This window comes from Stegostoma tigrinum, unplaced genomic scaffold (assembly GCF_030684315.1).
Source record: "Stegostoma tigrinum isolate sSteTig4 unplaced genomic scaffold, sSteTig4.hap1 scaffold_66, whole genome shotgun sequence".
Lineage (NCBI taxonomy): Eukaryota > Metazoa > Chordata > Chondrichthyes > Orectolobiformes > Stegostomatidae > Stegostoma > Stegostoma tigrinum.
In genome coordinates this window covers 526,725-554,152 of record NW_026728600.1, presented here as the reverse complement: position 1 = coordinate 554,152, position 27,428 = coordinate 526,725, and the positions used below count along the sequence as shown (strand labels likewise).

General features: G+C 45.3%; 1 non-coding gene across 1 annotated transcript; it reads right to left on the bottom strand.

Annotated features, from left to right (window-relative positions):
* Positions 1-13,874: 13,874 nt before the first annotated feature.
* On the bottom strand, positions 13,875-13,989 carry trnal-caa (transfer RNA leucine (anticodon CAA)). The gene is made up of 2 exons: positions 13,952-13,989; positions 13,875-13,920 (listed from the first exon to the last, which is right to left on the bottom strand). It is a non-coding gene; the product is annotated as a tRNA-Leu (tRNA).
* Positions 13,990-27,428: the final 13,439 nt, after the last annotated feature.

The following is a 27,428-nucleotide window of genomic DNA, read 5'->3' as shown; positions in this document are numbered from 1 at the left end:
CATTCCTCAAAAGAAAAATAAACCACTTCTTCCTATGTGCATATTTTGATGATGTATTTGTTTTCCTGCCAGTTCTTAACCTCCACTCCCTTCCAGTGCTGTTTCCATGATCCGGTTCCATGTTTGTGTCACTCGAATATGCATTGCCAAAGAGAATGTTTCTGTTTCAGCCAGGTAAGTGAATGCTCACAAACTAACAGACCATATTGGCAAGAGATTAAAACATCAGCAACCCAACTGTACTGAAACCGAGTCCTCAGCACCGTTTCATGGCACTCAGTTACTGCAGTCGTCTGTGTCGTTATTCCAAAAGATGCGGGCACCATTCAGGTTTAGCTGATGAATGGCGAACAGGAACAGTTCTTCAATGCTGTCCGGCAGGAATTATCTCCAACAGGAGGCAAACCAAAAGCCCTCCCTTGATATTCAATGAGATAATCAACTTCCAGCCATAAATATCCTGTATGTAACTACTCATCAGAAATTCAACCAAATCATAGAGTCATAAAGTTGTGAAGAACAGAAACAGAGGCTTCAGTTTCACCTCGTCCGTGCCAACTACATATCCCAAATAAATCTTGTCCCATTTGTGAGCATTTGGCCCATATCCCTCTAAACCCTTCCAAATCACATACCCATCCTTTCATATGTTGTAATTGTTCCAAAATCTAGCACTTCCCCTTGCAGCTCATTCCACACACACACCACCCTCTGTGTGAAAAAGTTACCCCTGACGTCCCTTCTAAATATTTTCCAGCTCACCTTAAACCCACAGCGTCTAATTTTGGACTCCCCGACCCCAGTGAAAACACCTTGTCTGGATGCCCTATCTATTCCCCTCCTGACTTTACAAACATCAGTAAGGTCACCCCTCAGCCTCCGAATCTCCAGGAAAGAGTTTATTCAGTTTCCCCCTGCATCTAAAACCTTCCAAATCCTGGCAACACTCTTATAAATCTTTTCTGAGCCCTTTCAAGTTTCACAACATCCTTCCGATAGCAGGGAGAGAGAATTGCATGCAATATTCCAAAAGTGGCCGAACCAGTGTACAGCTGCAACAGGACCTCCCAACTACGATACACAACGTACTGACCAATAAAGGGAAGTGCACCAAATTCTTTCTTTACTATCCTAGCTGCCTCTGAATCCACTTTCAAGGAACTATGCGCCCACTAACAGGACACATTTTCCAGCAATACTCCCCAAGGGCTTACCATTTAGAGTATAAGTCCTGCCCTAATTTGAATTCCAAAACACAGCACATCACATTTATTCAAATTAAACTCTATCTACCACTTCTTGGTCCAGTGGCCCATCTGATCAAGATCCCATTGTACTCTGAAGTAACCTTTTTCAGTGTCCACTACATTTCCAATTTGGTGAAATTCGGGCTGGAAGTTTTCAAGGTCAATTAGGGCTGATCTAGCTACATTAAAATCCCAAATGAATTAAAAAGAAAGTCTGATTTTCCAGAAGATTACAAAGCAATGTAGACATTTGTAATGATCTATCGAGCCAATCACTGCCTTTGATGTTGTGGGATATATTTGCAAAACGCAGTTCAAGCATAACGTGAAAGAAAAAAGCCAAATCTCAGGTCACAGATAATTCAAGATAACTCAGCATTTGAGAAGCAGCTGGAGGAGCATTCAAAATGCCAGAGCCTAGTGGCCGTGGACTTCAAGGTAAGTGTGATTAATGTAGTTTTGTTTGTTTGACTGGAATAGGCATGCTGAGCTGAAGGTCCTGTTTGTTTACTGAATGACTCTCTGACCTTAATTTTTGAAAACAGAAAATACATTCTTACAATTTCCATATGTTGTGAGCATCAAATGTTGAGGATTACACTGTCCAATGCCACACAGCATCCTGGTTTGGATATATATCATTGCCCATTCACTGTCACTTGCTCAGAATCCTATACTTCTCCATGAAACATATCTGTTAGTGTCCCTGGGTTTCACCATCATATTCTGAATGGGAATTAGACAGAGGAAATAAATGCTGGTCTTGTTAATGAAACTCATTTCACCAGAACAAATAAAAGTAATCTGTCCTATTAAAGACATATATTCAGCCCAATCTGTTTACTAAAGCAGCTTAAATGAGAATTTAACTTTGTTCTATCTCTCCGATCTTTCTGAAAAACCATGAAACTTTCCTGAGTATTTTCATAGTGTCGTTCAAAAATCAGATTTGGAAGTTGTACCCATCATTCTGAAAGGGACAGCCTTTGTGACCACATTAATTCTCTCCTTATTTTCCGGTTTCTGAGGACAATAGACGTAGAAACTTGGATCAGAAGTAAGTGATCAGAAAAACCAAACCCAGTCTGCCATGCCATGAGCTCTTGAAAGATCTGGATGTGGCCTCAAATAAACATTCCTCTCTACCCCTTATAACACTAGTGTGCCATTCTTAGTCAAGAATCTTTCTGCCTCTCCCTTAAGAATATTCAATGACTTATCCTCCATCTCTTTCTGAAAGACTTCCATAAGCACACAATCCTTTGGAAGGGTACAAGAAATAAGTCAACATTGTCTAACTGAGATATTCTCCAGTTTACAGTCCATCCACTGTTCACAAATGGAAATAATGTTTCAGCATTCAACTTGAAAAGACTGCTCGGAATATTTTGGGTTCAAACAAGACCATGTGTCATTCGCCTAAAGTCCAATAAATCCAGGGCCAGACTGGTTATGATTTCCTCTGAAGATAAATACTTCTCATAGGAATCACTTCAGTCAATCATCTCTGGATGGCTTCTAACTTCATCACACCCACAGTGCTCTCAATGCAGTCTCACCATTACCCTGGAAAAGCGTCTAAAACTGCCCTATTCGGCCTTGAAACTGCTCGACCACATCCTGAAGCAAACCAGGTACTACAGCCACGTTACCTTCCTTAGTCCCTGCCTATGGAACCAGATCATCCCCAATGGACTACAGTCCACATTCAAGCCTTCCCAATGTGGCCCCAGACGTGACAATGTCTACATCCAGTACATTAGGACACTTCAGAAGTGTTTCTCCCTGTGACTCCTGAAACACACACTCGCAGCAATCCAGCCTACCCCAGCTCACAGCCTCCCTCTCTCAGACCTGCAAAGGACCTCTCCTGTTTTTTTATTCTTCGTAGGATCCACAACCTGAACTCATAATTCTACTCAGCTTTAGTGGGCACAAAAAACCATAAGTACAGTAAACTTACTGGTGCCAACCACCCAAAACGTGCTTCCTCCACCTCCCAAATCCCCAACCCTATCCAGGAACTCCCCCACAATGTGCCCACCACCATTGGCCATGTGGCCACTGCCGGAGCCACCAGGAAAGATGTCACATCCTCCACCGTCGGATACACCGTTTCCAGGACAGCGAATGCCACTGCCTCCATTTCCGAGTCCAACACCATAGACACTGAGGACACTCCTACCGTCACCGCAGCTGCCACCTCCTATCCCGCTCCGCCCACCACCACCTACGGTGCTCCACCCACCACCGATGCAACTCCACCCACGCCAATGCTACTCCACCCACATCGCCATTGACAACTCCACCCGCCGTTGCCGAAGCAACTCTGCCCGCCGCCTCCACAGCCAGCGGCTCCAGAGGAGACAGAAATACTGAGCCCTGCCGAGTCTAAACCATCCCTTCCTTACTACTCCACTTACTGAGGACGAACGGTCAGTCCTCAGGAAAGGGCTCACCTTTGTCCCCCTCCACCCACACATCAACGAGAACCGCTCATGCTTGGACGCTGAGTAGTTTTTCCACCGCATCTGCCTCCACGCTTACTTCTTTAACCGTGAGCCTAACCCGCCCTCTACTGGCCCCTTCACCCTGCTCCAAAACACCCACCCCTCCTGGACACCATCCCAAGGGCCCCTACCCTCCCTCGACCACTTCATCATTAACTGCTGTTATGACATCAATCGCCTCAACCTCTCCACCACTCTCACCCACTCCAACCTCTTCCCTGCAGAACATGCAGCCCTCTGCTCCAGTCCCAACCTCACCATAAAACTCATGGACAAGGGAGGCATAGTTGTTGTATGGTGCACTGACCTCTACATCGCCGAGGCTATATGCCGACACTCCTACACCACTTTTGACTGTCCCCTTGATCATGACCCCGCGCCTGATCACCAAACCATCATCTCCCAAACCACCCACAACCTCATCACCTCAGATGACCTCCCACCCACAGCCTCCAACCTCATCATTCCCCAACCCCAAATTGCCCACTTCTGTCTCCTTCCCAAAATCCACAAACCTGCCTGCCCTGCTCGACCCATTCTCTCCACCAGCTCCTGCCCTACCAAACTCATCTCCACCTAGCTGGACTTCATTTTCTCCCCCTTTGTCCAGGAACTCCCTACCTCCGTCTGTGACACCACCCAAACTCTCCACCTCTTCCAGAACTTACAATTCCACGGTCCCCGAAACCTCATCTTTACCACGGACGCCCAGTCCCTATGCACCTGCATTCCCCATACAGATGGCCCAAAGGACCCCTGCTTCTTTCTGTCCCGCAGGCCCGACCAATCCCCCTCCACTAACACCCTCATCCTCATAGCCAAACTCGTCCTCACACTCTACAACTTCTCTTTCAATTCCTCCCACTTCCTACAAATAAAGGGGGTGACCATGGGTACCCGCATGGGCCCAAGCTATGACTGCCTCTTTGTAGGTTACATGGAACAATCCCTCTTCCTTACCTACACTGGCCCTAAATCCCACTTCTTCCTCCGTTACATTGACGACTGTATCAACGCCGCCTCATGCTTCCAGTAAGAGCTCAAACAGTTCATCCACTTCACCAACACCTTCCACCCGAACCTGAAGTTCACCTGGACCATCTCCAATACCTCTCTCTCCTTCCTTGGCCTCTCTATCTACATCTCCGGCAACCACCTCGAAACCGATATCCATTTCAAGCTCACCGACCCCCACAGCTACCTAGAATACACCTCCTCCCACCCACCTTCTTGCAAAAATGCCATCCTCTATTCCCAATTCCGCCACATCTGCTCCCAGGATGAGGAATTCCACCCCTGTGCATCTCAGATGTCCTCATTTTTCAAGGTCCGCAACCTCCCCTCTCAGTGATCGAGAACACCCTCGACCGTGTCTCCTGCATTTCCCGCAACTCAACCCTCACACCCCCTCCCCGCAATAACAACCAAAACAGAATCCCCCTCGTCCTGATGTACCACCCCACCAACCTCCGATCCAACACATCACCCTTCGACACTTCCGCCATCTGCAATCCAACCCCACCATGAAAGACATTTTTCCCTCCCCACCCTTATCTGCTTTCTGGAGGGACCACTCTCTCCATGGCTCCCTTGCCCGCTCCACACTCCCCTCCAGCCTCCCCACACCCGGCACTTTTCCCTGCAACTGCAGGAAGAGCTACACGTGCAAATATACCTCCCCTGTCACCCAAATCTCTGACCCCACATCTGCTAATGTGGTATACTGCATCCGCTGTTCCCGTTGTGGCACCCTCTACATTGTGGAACCCAGCGGAGGCTTGGGGACCACTGTGCAAAACACCTATGCTTGCTTTGCACTCAACAACTGCACCTCCCAGTTGCAAAACATTTCAAATCCCCCTCCTGTTCCTTAGACGACATGTCCATCATGGGCCTCCTGCAGTGCCACGATGATTCTACCCAAAGGTTGCAGGAACAGCAGCTCATATTCCGCTTGGGAAACCTGCAGCCCAATGGTATCAATGAGGACGTCACAAGCTTCAAAATCTCCCCTACCCCTACCACATCCCAAAACTGGCCCAGGTTGTCCCCGCCTCCCTAAACTATTCTTCCCCCAATCTATCCCTTCCACCCACCTCAAGTCCCACCCCCATCTCCTAACTCCTAACCTCATCCCGCCCCTTGACCTGTCTGTCCTCTATGGACTGACCTATCACCTCCCTAACTCCCAACCTCCAGTCACCTTTACTGGCTCCATCCCCGCTCCTTTAACTTGTCTGTCTCCCCTCCATCTATATTCTCCTCTCTCCATTTTCTATCCATCTCCCCCCTCCCTATTTATTTGAGCCCCCTCCCCTCCCCAATTTCTGATGAAGAGTCTAGGCCCCAAACGTTGGCCTTCCTGCTCCTCTGATGCTGCTTGTCCTGCTGTGTTCATCCAGCCCCACACTTTGTTATCTCAGATCCTCCAACATCTGCAGTTCCTACTATCTCTATTGGAAAAGCTCAGAGATCATGGGAACAGCATTAAAACTGCCCCAAACACCAACTTTTGTGCCCCTGAGATGCTGCTTGTCCTGCTGTGTCCATCCAGACCCACACCTTGTTATCTCAGATCCTCCAACATCTGCAGTTCCTACTGTCTCTGTTGGAAAAGCTCAGAGACCATGGGAACTGCATTAAAACTGCCCCAAACACCAGCTTTTGTGCTCCTGAGATGCTGCTTGTCCTGCTGCGTCCATCCAGCCCCACACTTTGTTTTGCTGGAAAAGCTCAGCCTGTCTGCAGCATCTGTGAAGGATCAGGCAGAGTTCAACGTTTCGGGCCCGGTGACCCGCCCTCAGAATTGTGGCCTCGTCCTCTGATTCGTTGGAGAACAAGCACGTCCGGAGCCTTCTTCCTGTTCCGCCTCTTGCTTGCTATTGGTCGTTAGATGTCGTGGTCGGCTATGGAGCTTGCGCGCTGGGAGAGATATCCAGAATGAAATGGTCCTCCATGAGAGCCACAAGCGGTGAGTACAGGTTAAAGGGGAGGGCAGCTTCATACTCTGTTACTTTTCTCACAGCATTCAACAACTTGAAAACTGGATTGAAAATGATAGACAGAGCAGCCACTCCAGAAGCTTCCAAAATCACTCTGCACCTTCTTGATCTGCTGCAATCCACGTGGTGAAGTAGCTCCCATGGTCCTGTTTGGTAAGGAGTTACAGGATTTTCATCCAGTGGTGATAAGGTTGTGCTGATATTTGTGTCAGTTGTATTCATTTTGTTCTTATTCCACCTTCACCATATTAGAAACATAGAAAATAGGAACAGGCGCAGGCCATTGTAGCTTTCGATCCTTCTCTGATAGCCACTTTGATCATGGCTGATCATTCTACTCATATTCTTCCCACTTGAGAGTCATACCCTTTGATCCCTTAAGCCCTCACAACTATACATATCATCATCATCATCATCATCATCATCATCATCACCACCATTATCAGTATCAGTGTTTGGCCTTAACTGATTTCTGTGGCAGCAAATTTCACAGGGTCCCCAGTCTCTTTTTTTTTGAAAAGGTTTCCTCATTTCAGTCCTTAACCGCTTAGCCCATGCCCCTCAGCTCTGACTACCTGGTCACTGACAACATCCTTCCTGTATTTAGGCTTGTTAGAATTTTATTGGCTTCTGTGAAATTTTTCCTCATTCTTCTAAACTCGGGCAGCACGGTGGCTCAGTGGTTAGCACGGCAGCCTCACAGCACCAGGGACCCAGGTTTGATTCCAGCCTCGGGCAACTGTCTGTGTGGAACTTAGAACATAGAACAGTACAGCACAGAACAGGCCCTTCAGCCCACAATGTTGTGCTGACCATTGATCCTCATGTATGCACCCTCAAATTTCTGTGACCATATGCATGTCCAGCAGTCTCTTAAATGACCACAATGACCTTGCTTCCACAACTGCTGGCAACGCATTCCATGCTCTCACAACTCTCTGTGTAAAGAACCCGCCTCTGACATCCCCTCTATACTTTCCTCCAACCAGCTTAAAACTATGACCCCTCGTACTAGCCATTTCTGCCCTGGGAAATAGTCTCTGGCTATCAACTCTATCTATGCCTCTCATTATCTTGTATACCTCAATTAGGTCCCCTCTCCTCCTCCTTTTCTCCAATGAAAAGAGACCGAGCTCAGTCAACCTCTCTTCATAAGATAAACCTTCCAGTCCAGGCAGCATCCTGGTAAACCTCCTCTGAACCCTCTCCAAAGCATCCACACCTTTCCTATAATAGGGCGACCGGAACTGGACGCAGTATTCCAAGTGCGGTCTAACCAAAGTTTTATAGAGCTGCAACAAGATCTCACGACTCTTAAAATCAATCCCCCTGTTAATGAAAGCCAAAACACCATATGCTTTCTTAACAACTCTGTCCACTTGGGTGGCCATTTTAAGGGATTTATGTATCTGCACACCAAGATCCCTCTGTTCCTCCACACTGCCAAGAATCCTATCCTTAATCCTGTACTCAGCTTTCAAATTTGACCTTCCAAAATGCATCACCTCGCATTTATCTAGGTTGAACTCCATCTGCCACCTCTCAGCCCATCTCTGCATCCTGTCAATGTCCCGCTGCAGCCTACAACAGCCCTCTACACTGTCAACGACACCTCCGACCTTTGTGCCGTCTGCAAACTTGCTGACCCATCCTTCAATCCCCTCATCCAAGTCATTAATAAAAATTACAAACAGTAGAGGCCCAAGGACAGAGCCCTGTGGAACACCACCCACCACTGACTTCCAGGCAGAATATTTTCCTTCTACTACCACTCGCTGTCTTCTGTTGGCCAGCCATTTCTGTATCCAAGCAGCTAAGTTCCCCTGTATCCCATTCCTCCTGACCTTCTGAATGAGCCTACCATGGGGAACCTTGTCAAATGCCTTACTGAAGTCCATATACACCACATCCACAGCTCGACGCTCATCAACTTTTCTAGTCACATCCTCAAAAAACTCGATAAGTTTTGTGAGGCATGACCTACCCCTCACAAAGCCATGTTGACTGTATTTGATCAAGCCATGCTCTTCCAGATGGTCATAAATCCTATCCCTCAGAATCCTTTCTAACACCTTGCAGACGACAGACGTGAGACTTACTGGTCTGTAATTGCTGGGGATTTCCCTATTTCCTTTCTTGAAGAGAGGAATTACATTTGCCTCTCTCCAGTCCTCAGGTACGACTCCAGTGGAGAGCGAGGATGCAAAGATCTTCGCAAGTGGCGAAGCAGTTGCATTTCTCGCTTCCCAAAGCAGCCGAGGACAAATCTGTTCCGGGCCTGGCGATTTGTCAATCTTAATGTTTGACAAAATTTTCAGCACATCAGCTTCCTCTATCTCTATCCATTCCAGCATGCACACCTGCTCTTCAAAGGTTTCAATCACTACAAAGTTCGTTTCTTTCGTAAAGACAGAAGCAAAAAACTCATTTAGGGCTTCCCCTACCTCCTCAGACTCCACACACAAGTTCCCTATGCTATTCCTGATTGGCCCTACTCTTTCTTTGACCATTCTCTTATTCCTCACATAAGTGTAAAATGCCTTTGTGTTTTCCCTGATTCCTTCTGCCAAGCCTTTCTCGTGCCCCCTCCTGGCTCTCCTCAGACCATTTTTGAAATCCTTCCTTGCCTGCATGTAATCCTCTCTAGCTGAACTTGACCCTAGCTTCCTCCACCTTATGTAAGCTACCTTCTTCCTTTTCACAAGAAGCTCCACCGCTCTCGTCATCCAAGGTTCCTTTATCTTACCCCTTCTTGCCTGTCTCAGAGGGACATATTTACTCATCACTCGCAACAACTGTTCCTCAAACAGTCTCCACGTCGAAAGTTCCCTTACCATGGAACAATTGCTCCCAGTCCATGCTTCCTAACTCATGTCAAATCACGTCATAGTTTCCTCTTCCCCAATTAAATATCCTCCCATTTTGCCTAATCCTCTCCTTCTCCATAGCTATGTAGAATGTGAGGCAGTTATGGTCACTATCACCAAAATGCTCTCCCACCACAAGATCTGATACCTGCCCCGGCTTGTTTCCGAGCACCAAGTCTAGAATGGCCTCTCCCCTCTTCGGCCTGTCAACGTACTGCATTAGGAAACTCTCCTGAACACACCTTACAAAAACAGCTCCATTCAAATCTTCTGCTCGAAGGAGGTTCCAATTAATATTAGGAAAGTTAAAGTCACCCATTACAACAACCCTACTGTGTCCACACTTTTCCAAAATCTGTCGACCTATGCTTTCTTCAATCTCCCTGCTGCTTTTGGGGGGCCTGTAGTAAACCCCTAACAAGGTGACTACTCCCTTGCTGTTCCTAATTTCCACCATACTGACTCAGTAGGCAGATCTTCCTCGACAATGGAAGCTTCAGTAGCTGTGAAACCCTCTCTGATTAGTAGTGCTACACCCCCTCCTCTTTTACCCCCTCCCTATTCTTTTTAAATGTTCTAAACCCTGGAACATCCAGCAACCATTCCTGCCCATGAGAAACCCATGTCTCTCTTATGGCCACAACATCATAGCACCAGGTACTGATCCATGCTCTAAGTTCATCACTTTTATTCCTGATACTCCTTGCGTTAAAGCAAACACACTTTGACCGATCCCTTGGTTCCTTCCCACTAGCTGGTCTACCTCTTGCTACTGCCTCACCTGCATCAACTCTCACCTCCGGTATACAGCTCAGGTTCCCACCCCCCTGCCATACTAGTTTAAACCCTCTGGAACTACTGGAGCAAACCTTCCACCCAGGACATTGGTCCCCTTCGAGTTCAGATGCAACCCATCCTTCTTGTACAGGTCCCACCTTCCCCAGAAGGCATCCCAATTATCTACATATCTGAAGCCCTCCCTCCTACACCAGCTGCGTAGCCACGTGTAGAGCTGCGCCCGCTCCCTGTTCCTCACCTTGCTATCTCGTGGCACCGGTAGTAAGCTAGAGAACACGACTCTGTTCGTCCTGCTTTGCAGCTTCCATCCTAACTCCCTGAAATCACTTTTTATATCCTTAACCCTATTTCTGGCTATATCATTAGTGCCAATATGTAACACGATTTCTGGCTGTTCGCCGTCCCCTTTTAGAACCTTATACACCAGATCAGAGACGTCCCGGACCCTGGCACCAGGGAGGCAACATACCTTCCGGGAATCCCGATCCTGACCACAAAATCTCCTGTCAATTCCCCTAACTATCGAGTCCCCTACCACGAGTACTTTTCTATTCTGCCCTCTTCCCTTCTTTGCCACAGTGTCAGGCTCAGTGCCAGGGAACTGGCTGCTATGGCTTTCCTCTGGTAGGTCATCCCTCCCAGCAGTATCCAAAACGGTATACTTATTGCTGAGGGGAATGCCCACAGGGGATCTCTGCACTCTCTGTCTGTCCCCTTTCCTCCCCCTAACTGTAACCCATCTATCCTTGTCCTGAGCCTTAGGAGTGACCAACTCCTGGTAACTCCTCTCAATTACCCCCTCTGCCTCCCGAATGATCCGTAGTTCATCCAGCTCCAGCTCCATTTCCCTAACACGGTTTTCAAGGAGCTGTAGTTGGGTGAACTTCCCGCAGATGTAGCCAGCGGAGACGTGTGCCATGTCTCCCACCTGCCACATTCTGCAGGAGGAGCAAGCAACTGCCCTAGCATCCATACCCCACTTATCTGAACACCCGCTCAGTACTAAAATAGAAAGCTTAGTTCAAGGTGCTATAAAATTAATAACAAACTTACATTCAATAGAGAAAGTTTAGAATGAACCTTACCTTATTAGCTAGATTAAAAATCAGCATAGCTGTGGTTTGAGTCTCACAGGTGCCTGTGGCTTTGATAGACTGTATCTTGTCTAAACCTCTTGTAAATAGTGCCAGTTGCTTGGTTCCTGAAAGCTGAAGTGTCTTGTTTCTTGTGTTTAAACTCAATGCATTATTATTCCTCTGCTCCCACTCCAGTTCCCTGAGCTTAACCCAACTGGCTGTTTTGTTTGTTGCTGTTTTGTGATCTGTAACAATTGACTCTTGTCAGCCACTCAGAGAGAGAAATTTTGATAAATACCCCGATTTGACAGATAAACCTGATAACTTTGCCGGAGATGACATGATTGAAATGCATAACTAATCTAGTTCCAATTAACGATCTGTGGACCTGAAAGGTTACCTCTCTTCTGCTCCACAGATGCTGCCAGGCCTGCTGAACGTCTCGGTCAATTCCTGTTTCTCTTTCAGACTTTCAGCATCTGCAGTTCATTGACTTCTGTTAACTTGAATAATTTCTGGGACAAATCAGCCCACCTACCAGCTCCAGAGCTTCTTTCCTGCTCCTGAAAATCAGTCATCACAATAAGCGAGCAGAAATGAGCTCCCATTCCCGGACCAAAAACGGAACCCAGCCTACAGCAGTGAAAGCACCAAATCCTAACCACTGCACCACCAGGAAGGGCACTTCAGACTCTTGTATCTTTTCTCACTGACACTGCTTCTGACTTTTTATTTTGTACCATTTTTGCTGCAGATCAGTTTCTCCCTTTCACCAAAATTCCCTTTGCCTTTTTAATTCCCTGCTGCACCTGCAATCCTACTTTTAGCGATTCATGCACAAGGGCACCAAAATCCCTCTGCACAGCAGCGTGCTGCATCTTTTTTTACCATTTAAAACATAGTCCATTTTGCGTTATTCCTACCGAAATAGATGACCTCACACTTATCAACTTTGTACTCCATCTGCCAGGCCTTTGCTCACCCACTTAGACTATCGTTATCCCTCTGCAGACGTTTCGTGTCTTCTGCACACTTTGCTCTATACTCGTCTTAGTGTCATCTGCAAATTTTGACACACCACGCTTAGTCCCCAATTCCAAATCATCTGTGTAAATTGTAAACAATTGTGGTCCCAGCACTGATCCCTGAGGCACACCACTAGCCACTGAACACCAATGAGAAAAACACCCATTGACCCCTACTCTTTGTTTTATACTGGTCAACCAATCCTCTATCCAAGCCAATACATTACCTGTAATATGGTGCAACTTTATCTGATGTAGCAGGCTTTGATGTGGCACCTCGTCACTTGCCTTCTGGAAATCAAGATACACCACATCCACAGGTACCCCATTGTCCACATAGCAGATAATGTCCTCAAAGAATTTCACCAAATTAATTCAGCAAGACCGACCCTTCATGAACTCATGAACACCAGTGGGACAATTTATATCCAAATGTCTTGCTATTTCTTCCTTGAACATAGATTCAATCATTTTCCCCAGCGCCGAATTTATGCTAACTGGACCAATGTTACCGGCTTTTTGCCTACTTCCTTTTTTAAACAGTGACGTCACATTGGCTGTTATCAATCTGCGGGATCCACCCCAGAGTCCAGTGAATTGTGGTAAATAATTACTAGTGCATTTGCTATGTCCCCCATTGCCCCTTTTAGTATCCTGGGATGCAGTTAATCAGGGCTAAGAGACCCCCATGTCCACTGTTAGCCCCGTTACCTTGCCCAGCACTGCCTCCTCAGTGACAATGATAATCTCTATCACAATCAGTGAGACTTTCACATCAGAGGTGAATTAAATGGGAAGAACCATTGAAATACATCATTTTCATTAGCTCAGAAACAGTACTACAAAAATGATCTTTATCGAAACATACAGGTGTTATTGGCGATGTAACAGATTGGATGAAGAAACGTTCGTTCCCTCCTGGGGCCGTCTGGGAAGGGAGTGTTTAATATCAGAATGGAGGTCGCACATTTAAGGCAGAGTCGAGGTGAAGTTTATTCTCTCAGATGGTTGTGAATTAGTGGATTCTTTTACAGAAGAGGATTGTCAGAGCTGGGCCACAAAGTGCATTTAAGGCTGAGTTCGATTGATTTTCAGCAGCAAGGGTACCAATGGTTATTGGGAAATCCAAGAAAGTGCAGTTCAGGATTATCAGGTCAGGATTATCCGCTCATTTAATAGCGGAGCAGACTTGATGGGCTGAGCTGTCTCCTTCTCCTCCAAAACTGCATCATGTTAATATAAAGCTGCAAAACTGACGGGAGCAAATTTTGCTTAAAAACAGGTAGATCCCATCGGGATACCGAACCTCAGTGATATTTGCAAAGGACAGCAAACAAAGGGCCAGTCACTGTCAGAAGTGGGATTTGAACCCACGCCTCCAGGTGGAGACCAGAACACCCAGCTTTACAGTGGAAGGAGTCTATTCCTTGAGTCTGGCGCCTTAGACCACTCGGCCATCCTGACACACCTTCGCAGCTCCAGAGTGATCTTTATACCAGAGTAAACAGGAAAAGCCAGTCTTCAGCACCCACACTGAGCCTGGCTCCATGAGGCCCACAGTCACCTCTCACAAACCACCGTTGCCCTTCACTTTTCCTGACCTCCCCCTTGTTCTTGTCTGAAACAAATTGCACGTCAGGCAAATGCAGCTGACATTGCTGATGTAGAACTGTAATGTAGATTGAAGCGACACCGCCTGGTCTATGGCATAATTCTACTTCTAAAGGTCAGACAATATTTCAGAGTTATTATTGTAAATTTTAACCACGAACACTCCACGGCAGTGAAGGCATTGAATCCTTATCAGCAGACTACGAGGGAAGACGTATATCTCTATCACCCTGGTCACTGCCTGATTCAGCATTACATCTCTCATCCTTCTGCACATGATTCCTTCAGCTCCATCATGGTTTTGTCGCATTGTCTTGGTTTATACTGCACAGACTACCCTGCCATCTATTACATTGCAGTTTCTAATGCATGAAACCCTACCTTACAGGGCTCCTAACTGGAGGAGATGAGAATGTTTGTACAACTACTGCATCCAATATCCAAAGGAGCACTTTCACCTCGTCTGAAATTATGCCAATGTCATTTCCTCCACAGGCCAGCAGTGAGGTGAGGTATTATAAACTGCAGGTTGGCAAGGAAACAATGGGGGAGCAACATGGAGAGGGGAGCGGCCGAATGCTTTATTTCTTTGCTGTAATCAGATTCTGGTTTTGAAGTGTGAAATGGGACTATAGAACCCAAATGGGTGAAATCCTACCTTCTGGGGTTGGTCTCTGCTGAGGCCTTTGTCACCTTCTGGGAAATATGCCTGTGTGTTACCTTCTGAGGGTGAAAATGTGGTCCACTTCCCCAAGGGAATGTGAACATCTCAAACAGCCGGCCCATTGCCTCGTAGCACACAGGGCTATGGGCCAAGGCTGGAAACTGGGATGTTGAGCCTCTTTCTGTGCTGTAAAAACATGATGATTCAGTCATTTTCAGTAAAAACAACTATCGTAGAAAGAACAAAAAAGCTAGGAGTTGTGCCGTTAAGAAACGATGCACACACATCCATCGCTCTCCCTGCTGGTCTAGTGGTTAGGGTTTGGCGTTTTCAATACCACAGCCCGGGTTCGATTCCCGGTCAGGGAATCAAGTTTTATTTTTCCTGATGGTGGCAACGCAAAGGCAGTGCAGCTCTGTCTGTGATCCTTTCAATGTCAGTTCCTGTCCCCGAGAACATCAGGGTCCATGTTCCAGCCGCTTAAAGAGGGGAAAGGTACCTTAGCCGTCACTGCTCAGTCAGGCTACTCACCTTTGTGTTGTGTTGTTAGCAGGGACATCAGCAGTAAGGGTAACATTCACAAGGTACACAACCAGCAAAGATAATCACAGTCGCTACTTCAATTCAATTGCCTCCCCTTTGTGATGCAGTGAGTTTCACTGCCATTTGTTGTCAGGAAGCTACAATTCACCTGATCGAGTCTGCTCAGCCAGTCAATGAGATCGCTGTTGATCTGATAAATGTCAACTCCGCTTCCCTGTTTTTCCTCCATAACCTGAGGTAATCACGAGCCCAATCACAACATCATATATTACCGATATTTTTTGGAAGTTTAGATGAGTTCAGTGACCAGTGCATGTTTGCACAAAATTGAATAATATGAAATGAGCGATAAAAAGTCCTTCCCACAGTTCAACCCAGTGCAGGGTCAGCCATATGACAAGAGTAAGAGAGCAAAAATGTTAACTCTATTTCTCCCTGCACAGATTTCTCTCTTGACGAGTTGAATATCTGCTGCATTTTTCATTGTAATTGAAACATTTTCATGCACAGATCCTCACTCCATCCACAAATAACTGTGATTCCAAAAACTATTTTGCCTCAGATTAAAATTGCTGTGCATCTTTTCAAACAGCTTGAGGTCCCAAGAATCCCTGCTCCATGTCAATAGAAGCTGCTCCGGGTGAGGTTGGAGCTCACAGACTTGGCATTTCACGCGCCTCAATGGCCATAGAGGGACTGCGCGCTCGCCGATTGCGTCACTTCTATCTGTATCCCCCTGGTCACTGTCTGATTCATCATTGCATCTCTCATCCTTCTGCACATCATCCCCGTGGCTCTATCTCGATTTTGTCATATTGCCTTGGCTCATAATGCACAGACTATCCCGTCATCTATTATCACAGCGTATGTCTGCACGCTCATTGCCATTCCCATTTCCGGTTATATCTTCACAGCTGGGTCACTGACTTCCCTGGTTCTGTGCCCGGGAACTGGGATTATATGGTTGTACGCAGCAATGGTTACTTCCTTTTGTGTGGAAGCTGATGAAACATCCAATGTGAAACTAGATTACTATTGAAAGGTACATTTCAACAAGAGCCAGCACTATACACTGAGTCTTTGATATTTAGTGGAAATCTATCAATCTCAGTCTTCAATATACTCATTGATGGAATCTCCACAGTCCCTGGTAGCATCGTAATTACAGATTCCAGCCCTCTGTGAATCCCCGCAATACAGCGCACTGCTTGGAAAGAATTCCAGTTGTCGATCTGGTGCTGTTCCTAACATATCCTCAGCCACTGTAGTTATTGCTTGTTGCACACCAGCGAACTCATGTGGTGCCGTGATCATATTGTGGTTAGTACTCTGTGTTGTGGCCACAATAACCTCGGTTCGAATCTGAGACGTGGCAGTGGGTGCTTGCTGTATTTTGTTTTACTCCCTGTGCAATGGGCCACAGAAATGCGGCAAGTATCAAACATATTGACGTGAAAATATTCTTTGAGGTGGTGACAATCATCTCTCAACCCCAGCTCTCTCACATATCTGCATTTGATGTGGTCAAGATTAGAATTCAAACTCACCACTTTAGAGAATTTTCTCCCTCCCACAATCACTAAATCTCCTTTATGTCGCTCCTTCCACTTCACTGAGGCACTGCACAATCTAACATCCATTTTCACATTGACATTGTTCATTCTGTCTTGTTGCAGTCAGTGTTGCTGAGCGAACGTGGCCTGTCTCACCACCAGGAACTCTAAACCAGATGAAATATTTAGATGCTGGGACGGTCAGATCAAGACTCATGGAGCAGCTTTTACTGACATGGACCAGTGATTATTGGAACATCAGGCCTAGGAAAATGACCCATGGCAATAATGAGCAACATGGACTGCATCAGAAAAGACCAGTTTCAGTGGCTTTCTGTAACATTCATTGTATTTGTTCATTTCGCTATAGCGAGAGTATTGGGGGCAGTTCATTAATTCACATTATTGTGGGATGTGATAGCACCAGAAACTGTGCCGAAGAGATTTACCAGGATATTGTCTCAGCTGAAGAGTTTCCGTTATGAAGCAAGATCGAACAGACTGTGGTTGTTTTCCATAGAGCGGAGGAGATGTACAAAATAATGAGGGTAGACTATGTAACCGCTTCCCCTTGAGGGAGGGATCAATCACCAGGGACCATAGATTTAAGGTAAGAGGAAGGAAGTTTAGAGTAAATTTACAGAAAATCGCTTTTAGCCAGTGGATGTTTGGAATCTGGAAGCCACTGCCTGCAAGTGTCTGAGAGGCAGAGATCCTTATGATTTTAAGAAGCATTCAGATGTGAATTTGTGCTGCTGTGGCATTGACGATTATGGGCGAAGCAATAGAAATAGAATTTGGATACTGAAGTGATTGTATGTGATTGTTGCACCCGTAAAGGGCTTAAGGGGCATTTGTACCTGATGCCCTCGTTAGCATTGTGGTCACTCTCCCCACCTTTCACGAAGGAGACCAGGGTTCAATTTCCTACTGGACCCGACCCAAGCATTTTTGGGGCCTTTCAGCAAAACGGACCCAGCTTCAATTTTAGCTTCAGCTGATGTCAGCATGGAGTTTACACATTCTCACCATGTCTGCGTCTCAGGGCTTCTATTTCTTCCCATGGTCTAAACATATGCAGGCGAGGTGAATTGAACACATAGAACACAGAAGAGTACAGCACAGGCTTTTCAGCCCACAATGTTGTGCCAAAATATTATCTTACTCTAAGATCAAATTACCCTGCATACTCTATATTTTATGATCATCCTCGCAACTGTCCAAGACTCGGTTACATGTCCCGAATGTTTCTGACTTGAATACCACAGCCGACAGAGCATTCCACGCACCCACTGCTCTCTGTGTATAGAACCGACCTCTGACATCGCCACAATACCTTCCTCCAATCACCTTAAAAGTATGGCCCCCTCATAATAGTCACTTCTGCTCTGGGAAAAGGTCTCTGGGTATCTATGCTATCTATGTCTCTCATCATCTTATTTACTTCTATCAAGTCACAGCTCACCCTTCTTTTCTCCAAAGAGAAAAGCCCGAGCTCCCTCTACCTTTCCTCATAAGACCTGCCCTCCAGTCCAGGCAGCATCCTGGTAAATCTCCTCTGCACCCACATGGAAGCTTTTGCATCCTTCCTTTAATGATGCGATCAGAACTGAACACAATATTCCAAGTGTGGTGTAACGAGTGTTTTAAGCAACTGCAGTATATCCTTGTGGCTTTCAAACTCAATTCCCTTGCCAATGAAAGCCAACACACCATACACCTTCTCAACAACACTATTAATTTGGTCTATCGATGTGGACCCCAAGATCCCTCTGTTTCTCCACATTAGCAAGAACATGAGGTTAACCCTAAATTCTGTATTTAAAGTCAACCTTTCAAAATGAATGACTTCACACTTTTCCAGGTTGAATTCCATCTGCCACTTCTTTGCCCAGCTTTTCATCTTGTCAATCACCCATTGCAAACTCCAACAGCCCTCCACACTACCCACCATGGCACCAAACTTCGTGTCATCATCAAACTTACTAACCCATCTTTCCACTTCCTCATCCAAGTCATTTATAGAGACCAGAAAGAGTGGGGTTCCCAGAACAGATTCTTTCAGAACACCACTGATCGCCAAGCTTCAGGCTGAATAATTTCCATCTATTACAACCCTCTGGCTTCCATTCTGTATCCAGACAACCAAATTTCCATGAATCCCACATCTCCGAGCTTTCTAAATGAGCCTACCTTGGGGAACTAAATCAAATGCTTCTCTAAAATCCATATGCACCACATCCATTGCTTGATCTTCATCAATGTTATTTGCCACATCCTCAAAGAATTCAGTAAGGCTTCTGCGGCATGATCAGTGAGGCTTCTGAGGCATGACCAGCCCCTCAAAAAGCCACACTGACTATTTCTAATCAAATTGTGCATGTCCAAATAAACATAAATACTGTCTCTCAGAATCCTCTCCAATAATTTGCCCACCACAGAATGACTGACTCTTCTGCAATTCCCAGGATTATCCCTATTCTGTTTCTTGAACAAGGGAATAACATTTGCCACCCTCCAATCATCTGGTATTACTCCAGTAGGCAGTGAGGACGCAAAAGTCATCACCAAAGGCAAAGTATTCTTTCCCTTGCTTCATCCTCCTTCCTAACATCAACCTGTTTGAGCGTATCTGCCTTTTTCATGCTATCCTCACAAATGTTATGGCCCCTCCCACTGGTGAATACTGAAGCAAAGTATTCATCAAGGCCCTCCCCTACCATGTCTGACTCTGAGCGCAAGTTCCCTCCCACTATCCCTGGTAGGCACCACTGTTACTCTGACCATCCTTTGTTCCTCACACAAATAGAGAATGCCTTGGGATTTTCCTTCATCCAACTGTGGATCCGTGGGGACTGTGAGAGGAGTTACAATGACTCATCCAAGCTGCAAACACATCGGTGCAATCATATCCGGAAGAAACTGTTGACTTGCTTGATGTGTGAGAAGGCATTCACCGCGGTTTTACACTGGAAAGGGGCTGTTTCCCTGCTGTGGGAATGGCACGAAATTCATTCAGCCATCCCACCTGCTGACACACCAATGGGTCCACGCTGGGGAGAGACCATTCACCTACTCCGAGTGTGGGAAGGATTTCTCCCAGTCATCCAGCCTGTTGAAACCCCAACAGGTTCACTCTGAACAGAGTTAAATTTACAGATTGTGGCAAGTGCCATAAAAGCTCAGGGGGAACGATGTACTTTCAACATGCTCACACTGAAGGGAGACCGTTCATTTGCTCTCACTGTGGGGCTGGGTTCAGGGCATCATCAACCCTCACTGTACAGGAGAAAATACCCACTGGGGAGAGGTCATTCACCTACTCTGTGTATGGGAGAAAATTCACTCAGTCATACAGCTTGAAGAAACACTAGTGGGTTCACAAGTAACTTCAGTAATTGGACATTCCTTTTGTTTGTTCATGGGATCATGCCATCAGAAGCTCAGCAAGCTTTTATCATCCGTTCTAACTGCCCAGAGGATGGTTCAGAATCAAACTAATGGTTATAGGACGGATTCACATAGAGGTCAGAATAACAATGGTTCCCAGACCCGATGGCATTGAGTTGATTTTCTGGTCTCTTGTCCCGTTTCTGGAACAATAGTGAATAAATTGGTGCAATTGATTTAAAAGTGAAAGACCAAAATGTTTTTTTTTTCTCTCTGATTTAGCATGCCCTGCTGTTTTCTCAGTAGTTATTGGCAACCTCATGGCCCTCACACCATCACCTGTTCCGGAGAGTGTTACAGGAAAGAGGGAATGGTCAACTGTATCTGGTCACTCAAAAAAGGTCACTGGACCTGAAAGGGTAACTCGGATTTCTTTCATAGATGCTGCCAGGCCTGCTGAATTTTTCCAGCGATTTCTGTTTTTGTTTCTGATTTCCTGCATTTGCAATTTTTTTTGTAATTTTTTTTCAATATCCACTTTGTCTGTTTCAGAGGAGCCTCATTCATAGGTTTGGTCGGTTTTGGAAATTGAAAGTTAAGCCACAGATCAGGCAATGATCTAATTGAATGACAGAACAGGCTTGAGGGGCCGAATGGTCTACTCCTGTTCCGATAAAAGTTTTCCATCTGCAGCATGTGGCATTATGTCTCCTCACTCTTCACTTCACATCCCTGACTGTTACACTATGTGCTATTACTGGCTGAGCAAATCTCCTGTGTTTGAACTTAAGTCTGTTACTATTCAGTGCCCCTTCTTCGCCTGCCCAGGTTTGACTCTCATCACAGAATTTTGTCTCGACTGCAGAAATTCTCCAAAGATCCTCAGGCAGCACCTTCCAAACACATAACCACTTCCACCTGGAAGAACAAGGGCAGCAGATATATGGGAAGATCACCACCTCCACGTTCCCCTCTAAGTCACTCACCATCCTGACTTGGAAATATATCACCGTTCCTTCACTGTTGCTGGGTCAAACCCCTGGAATTCCCTCCCTAATAGCATTGCGGGTCACCACACATCAGGAGGACTGCAGCAGTTCAAGAAGGCAGCTCACAACCACCTTCCCAAGGGCAACTACTGATGGGCAAGAAATGCTGGCCCAGCCAGGAACACCCACATCCCACACATCAATTAAAAAACTACTGTGTGAACAGTTGCAACAGGAGGATCCTGGAGTCTCATTCCCCTGTGTGAGAAACAGTACCTGCTCACAAATTCAGCCTGAGACAAAGTCTTGGAAACAAAATAGTTTTATTCTGTATGATCTTGCAAGAAAGGGTGTCTGCTAGACAGGCACACACTACAAAGCATGTTAAACATTCTTATACAGTTTACAAGTTGCGGAATCATGCCTCCCTGCTCCCATTGGTCTTCTCTTATCCTATCATTCCCCATCCTGTCGGACAGCCCTTGTTTATTGTTCCCTTTTCTGCCGGCCGAAGGCCCCATTCCCTTGTTTACTGCAATCCTTATTTGCTATCCTAAAGAGCGCTAGGCATGCTGTACATGCGAATCGTCAGGTTTGCAGAAATAAGCCTCTGCTACAACACCCTTATCTCTATCACGTCCTTGTCTGCAGAAACAATATTTCTGGTCGTGCTAACTGCCGCCTTTGCAGAACCTAATCTCTGGTCAATGATAAACTTCTGCTACGAAATCTTGTGACTATAATGTTCTTCTTTTGCAAGACCTCACCATTCATCCTTATCTGCAGAAGCAACATTTCTAATCTCTCACACCTGGAACAAAATGGAAGTTGGTGGAATAGCTCAGCAAGTCTAGAAGCATCTGTGACCCTTCCTCATTTCCCTCGGATCTACAAAACCGGTTTATTATTTCCACTTCCTCTTTCATTCTGACTCTTTAATTTATCAATTTCCATCCACTCGCCTTTTGAGCTCTTCAAAAACCCCATTTGGGAAAATGAGAGAAAGCTGGAATTAACGCATGGAACTGGGATGTGGGCGGAAGTATGAGGAGAGGCCACGTCAAAGAAAGCTCCCATTCCAACAACAGAGCTTCTCAAAACACAAAGGTAGCATGAAAGCTTGAGCTGAATGAACATGGGGATGTGTGGGCTGTCATGAGGAAAATGTGACCATGATCACAAATGGTTAAGATCACAGGATCCCGACAGTGCCGAAAGACTTCATTCAGTGCATCTAGTCTGCACTAGCTCTCTATCCCACCCTACTCCCATGAACCCCACATTTACCGCAGCTAACCCAACCACGTAAGCTGCACACTCGGGGACAATTTAGTGCGGCCTATCCACCTCACTTGCATTTTTGGACTGTGGGAACATCACTGTTTGGCTCTAAAGAGGCGAGATTGTGGATTAAAGCTCAAATAAATCAACTCTGAAACAATTTCATGGTTTTTGTTTCCAAAATTAAAATCTGGGGAAAGCTGCAGCCACAACGATTTCAGATTCGCTCTGGAGGAAGAGAATTTAAAACTCTGACCTGGGGTCGCGGTGAGCTGACAGAGGCCTGGGACCAGAAATGTAACAGATTCTGAGCAAGGTGGGGGTGAGACAAGGGCAAAAGGCACATGTCACGGCGGGAAGGCAGGAGAGATTAAATTGCAGAAATGTTATTAGTCCCTCAAGGCTGCAGGGAATGGAGTTAGGGCTGGAAAAGGAACAAATAAACAAAAGATGTGCCTGGGGCCAGGTGTGCAGTGGACCCAGACACAAATTGAAACAAGAAATGTAAACAAATTGGGGCAGAGTTCACAGTCTGATATTGTTCATCTCAATGATGAGACCAGAAAGCTGTAAAGCCTGGCTCGTTCTATTCCAGCCAACACACACACGATGGGCCAATTTGAATGCTGCTGGCCAGCCAACAATACGCACATCACACAAATGAATTTAAAAAAGGCCTTGCTCTGCTCTGTAATTTTCTGGAACTTTTGTTCTGACATTTGCAGTTTGTTTCTGATGATGGCTATAACCCTAAAATTAAACTAGAGTTTAGTATCCGAGAGAAATGTAAAATAAGTCATCTTCGCTTCAAGCACATCACTGTAGATTGTTGTATTTGTCCTGAGGGTTGAACAGCACCTGGAGCTCAGAAAGGACAATCTTAGGTGGCGGGGGGTGGAAATTGTATGGCAGCCAGATTCAGACGTTATCCCCCTGCATAGATTTTGGAATCTGCGCAGAAGAACACAAAAGACAGCGAGCACAAGTCCCTTTATAGATCAATAATTTTTCAAACAATGCCTCTTCAATTATTGTGCTGTTGTTCTATCACTTCCCACCAAAGTGCACAACGTCACATACATCCTCATTGCTCTTCATCTGCCAGATGTTTTCCCAGTCATTCCACTTGTCTCAAATGCCTTGGAGAACCTTTACATCCTCCTCACCACTCACAGCCCCAGTTTTGTACTGTCAGCAGACTTGGAAACATTGCATTTGATTCCCTCAACCAAACTTTTGATATGTTTTGTGAATATCTGGAATCCCTGATTTACACTACGAAACTTTCATTCCAACAAAAAAGCATCCATTTATTCCTGCTTACTGTTTCCTGTCAGCACCATATATTTGGCCCAAACCCATGTGTTTTACTTTACACATTGGGCTTGGGAATCTATCAAAAACCTTTCCAAAACTCCAAATGCATTGCATCTATTCCATCTCCAAAATTTATCTCCAGGTTGGTTTGTCAAATATGAATCCCAGATCATAAACCAACATTGGCTTTGTCTGTGCCCATTAAAACCGGTCACAATAATTTCTCTAAATTAGTTTATTTGCTAATTTCATTCTACTTCTATTTCTCACCACACTCAGATTTCCTGGTATTGCTCAGAAAGTTATCTTTTTATCTTTTCTTCTGTTAATCAAAAACTGACGGAATTATTTCATACTTCTGCCATTTCCTTGTTATTTATTCTCCACTGTCTGGTTTCAGAATGTTTTCTCATGTGTCCCCTACTGGCATCCTGTTGGAAGCAATTGCAGTTCATTCTTATAGCCTTTGTTATTATAGTCTCCAGAAACCCAACAATTCCTGCCCTTTGCTGCTCAATGGTTGAACGTCCACAACCATACAATCACAGAAGCATGCCCATTAGTCCCACTTTCCTACACGAGGCCTGCAGCCCTGAATATTATGACACTTCAAGCGCTCATCCAAATACTGTTTAATGTGTTGTGAGGTTACCCGTGACAACTCCTCTCAGAAAGTGCATTCTAGACCCCAGCACTCTCTGGGTGAAAACAACCCTTAAATTTTCTTTAACTCTCAAACCCTTCAATTTAAAATGGTGCTGCCTTTTTCTTGGCCCTTTTACTAAAAGGAGCAGCTGCTTTCTTTTGACACTGTTCATACCTCTCATTCTTGTATATCTGAATGACTTTGGTTATTATTTGGTTATTTATCCAAAAATGCACATCATGCTCTGGGTCTCTGAGGTCAACTCCTGCCAAGGGAGATGTTGGAATTTGAATTCAACAAAAGTCTGGAATTTAATTATGAAGGTTAAAACCATTGGCAATTGTCAGGAAAACCGATCTGATTCAGTCATATCTTGTAGGTAAGGAAACTGCCATCCTTCCCTGCTCTGGCGTAAATGTGTCCCCACACGCCCAATAATGTCACAGGCTCTAACTACCCTCTGGGCAATGAGGGATGGAATGACTGTTGGCTCAGCCAGTGAAGCCCACATCCTGTGATTGAACAGAGAAAAGCGTCCGGGCTGGTTCTGGGAGTGGAATAGAGAATGGGATATAACTAACCATTTCAGCTGATCTGAAAATACCTACATTTAATATTTTCTTTCTTGTGATTGAACCCTTCAAACCCTCACTCCATTAACATTGCAGTGTGACCATGCACACTACATCATGGTGGTGAAGACCCACTGTCCTGGCAGCACCCGCAGCCTCTTCATTCAGAAGCAGGCAGCCATTCCCATTGCTTTAAGATCTTCACGTGGAAATATAGGATGGTATCTTGGATAAAGGCCACGCCCTTGATACACACTCCAAAACACTCTCCTCCTCAAGACTGCTCACCACCAACCAACCACATAAAAATATCCCGTGTGTACTGAGAGTAATGAGGCAACTCGGGCCATCAGGGAGTAGCCATCAGGATGGTAGAGAAATGCTTCCACTGTCTGAAAGTTTCAGAGAGAACCCTCTGGCACACATTGTATCACTAGGTCCCATAATCTCCCTCCATTCGTGTAACATGTAGCCTTTTGTTCTTCCTGAAATTCTCACAGGTTCACAATTACCAACACCATATTTTATCTGCTAAATTGTCAGTTGCTTATCCACTTACATTCTCTCTACCTCCTCCTGATAGCTTAATTTCCTGCTAATCTTAGCTTCACTGACAAATATAGTGAGAGTACATTTTGTTGTGTTTATCTAAACCATTGATACAGGACAATGCCCAAATATAATAGTTCACTTCCCGGCTGGCGCTCTCACCACCCTGGCCACGCGAATCAGTAAGTCGCCGACTCACAAGGTAAGTTTTTAAAAGCAGAATATTGCCTTCCTGGCTGCCCCCTGTCTCGTGCTCTCACCACTCCCTCCAAAATCGTAAATCTGGATTGTAAATTGTTGATGACCTTACACTGGTCCCTGAGGAATTCCATTAGATACAGCTTTCCAATATAAAAGTAAGTAGTTATTTCTGCTCTGTATTTAATTTTAGCGAACCAGGGCTCCCTATTCCTGTGTAGCAGCCGAGAACTTTGCATGGCCTCCTTCTGTGGTGTGTAGCCGGCTGTTGAGGTGTTTCTACACTCTGCAATACACCATTAGGTACATTTGTTGTCAGATAATGAGGCTGAGGTTGTATTGTCATTGACACTGATTCTTAAACAACTAAAAGACGAGAACAGAACATAGACTCTCACTAAAGTAGAACGCTGCACTGTCAAAAATTTCAGCTGCAGCAATAAATCTAGTTTGCCCCCTCAATCAGGTTCTCAATTTTCCCCAGACATGTATTGAACAGGAAGGGAAATTTCTTGCTAGCATGGTTTACTTTTGTCCCTTTAACAGTCCCACCAATACAAATAATGTTAATGATTAATGACATTTTTGGCCGTGGGTGCTGTGTGGAAAAATTGCTGCAGTCCCTACACAATAAAATAAACAATAGTCATTGAGGGGCGACCTTATACAGGTTTGTGAAATCATGGTAAATCTGGGTAAAGAGTCAAGGTCTTTTCCCTGGGGTGGGGGGAATCCAAAACTAGAGGGCAAAGGGTAACATGAGAGGGGAAAAATTTAAATGCGGCCTGCGGGGCAACTGGGTGATGTGTGGATGGAATGAGCTGCCAGAGGAAGTGGTGGAGGGTGGTACTATTACAACATTTGAAAGGCATCAAGTTGGACATATGAATAGGAACCTTTGACAGAGGTATGAACCAAATTGCTGGCAAAGGGGCTAGATTTATTCAGGATATATGAACAGCATGGATGAGTTGGATCAAAGGGTCTCATTCCATGCTGTATACCTCTATGACTCTATGACTGACTATTTCTAGAAATAACAATGATTGCCTGTCTGCCACTAAATTTTATCTTGAAATTTCCCGATTCATTACAGCTAACCTGGCAATCTAGCCTCATGGATTCCATGATGTTTTGACAGTAACATTTAAAAATTCAATGTTTATGTCATGTAATATGCAGTATATTGTTGTCACTATTCCTCAAAAGCTCCTTCAGACCAAAGTTATTAGTTAGCGTTTCTGACCGCACAACACTAAAGTCAAAATTACTTGGTCTCTGGTTTGGTTCACAACATTCTCTTCAACCTACCTCATACACACGTGTGGATTTTATTTTTTCAAAGCATTAGCAGTCACTTACTTCACGGAGTTTACATGCAACTTGAGGTAATCCATTATTACTGCAGATTCCACAATACTTGCGTATCTAATCTTCAAAGCATAAGTTGTACAAAATCTGTACTGCAGTTTTGGTTCAGCCATAAAACATGTAAATATTTGCTTCTTCTTGCTGTTTGTAAGCTCCACCCAAACTGATTCATTGGAATCTGAGGGGGTGGCCTGTGATGTTATTAGTGATGGACTTGGA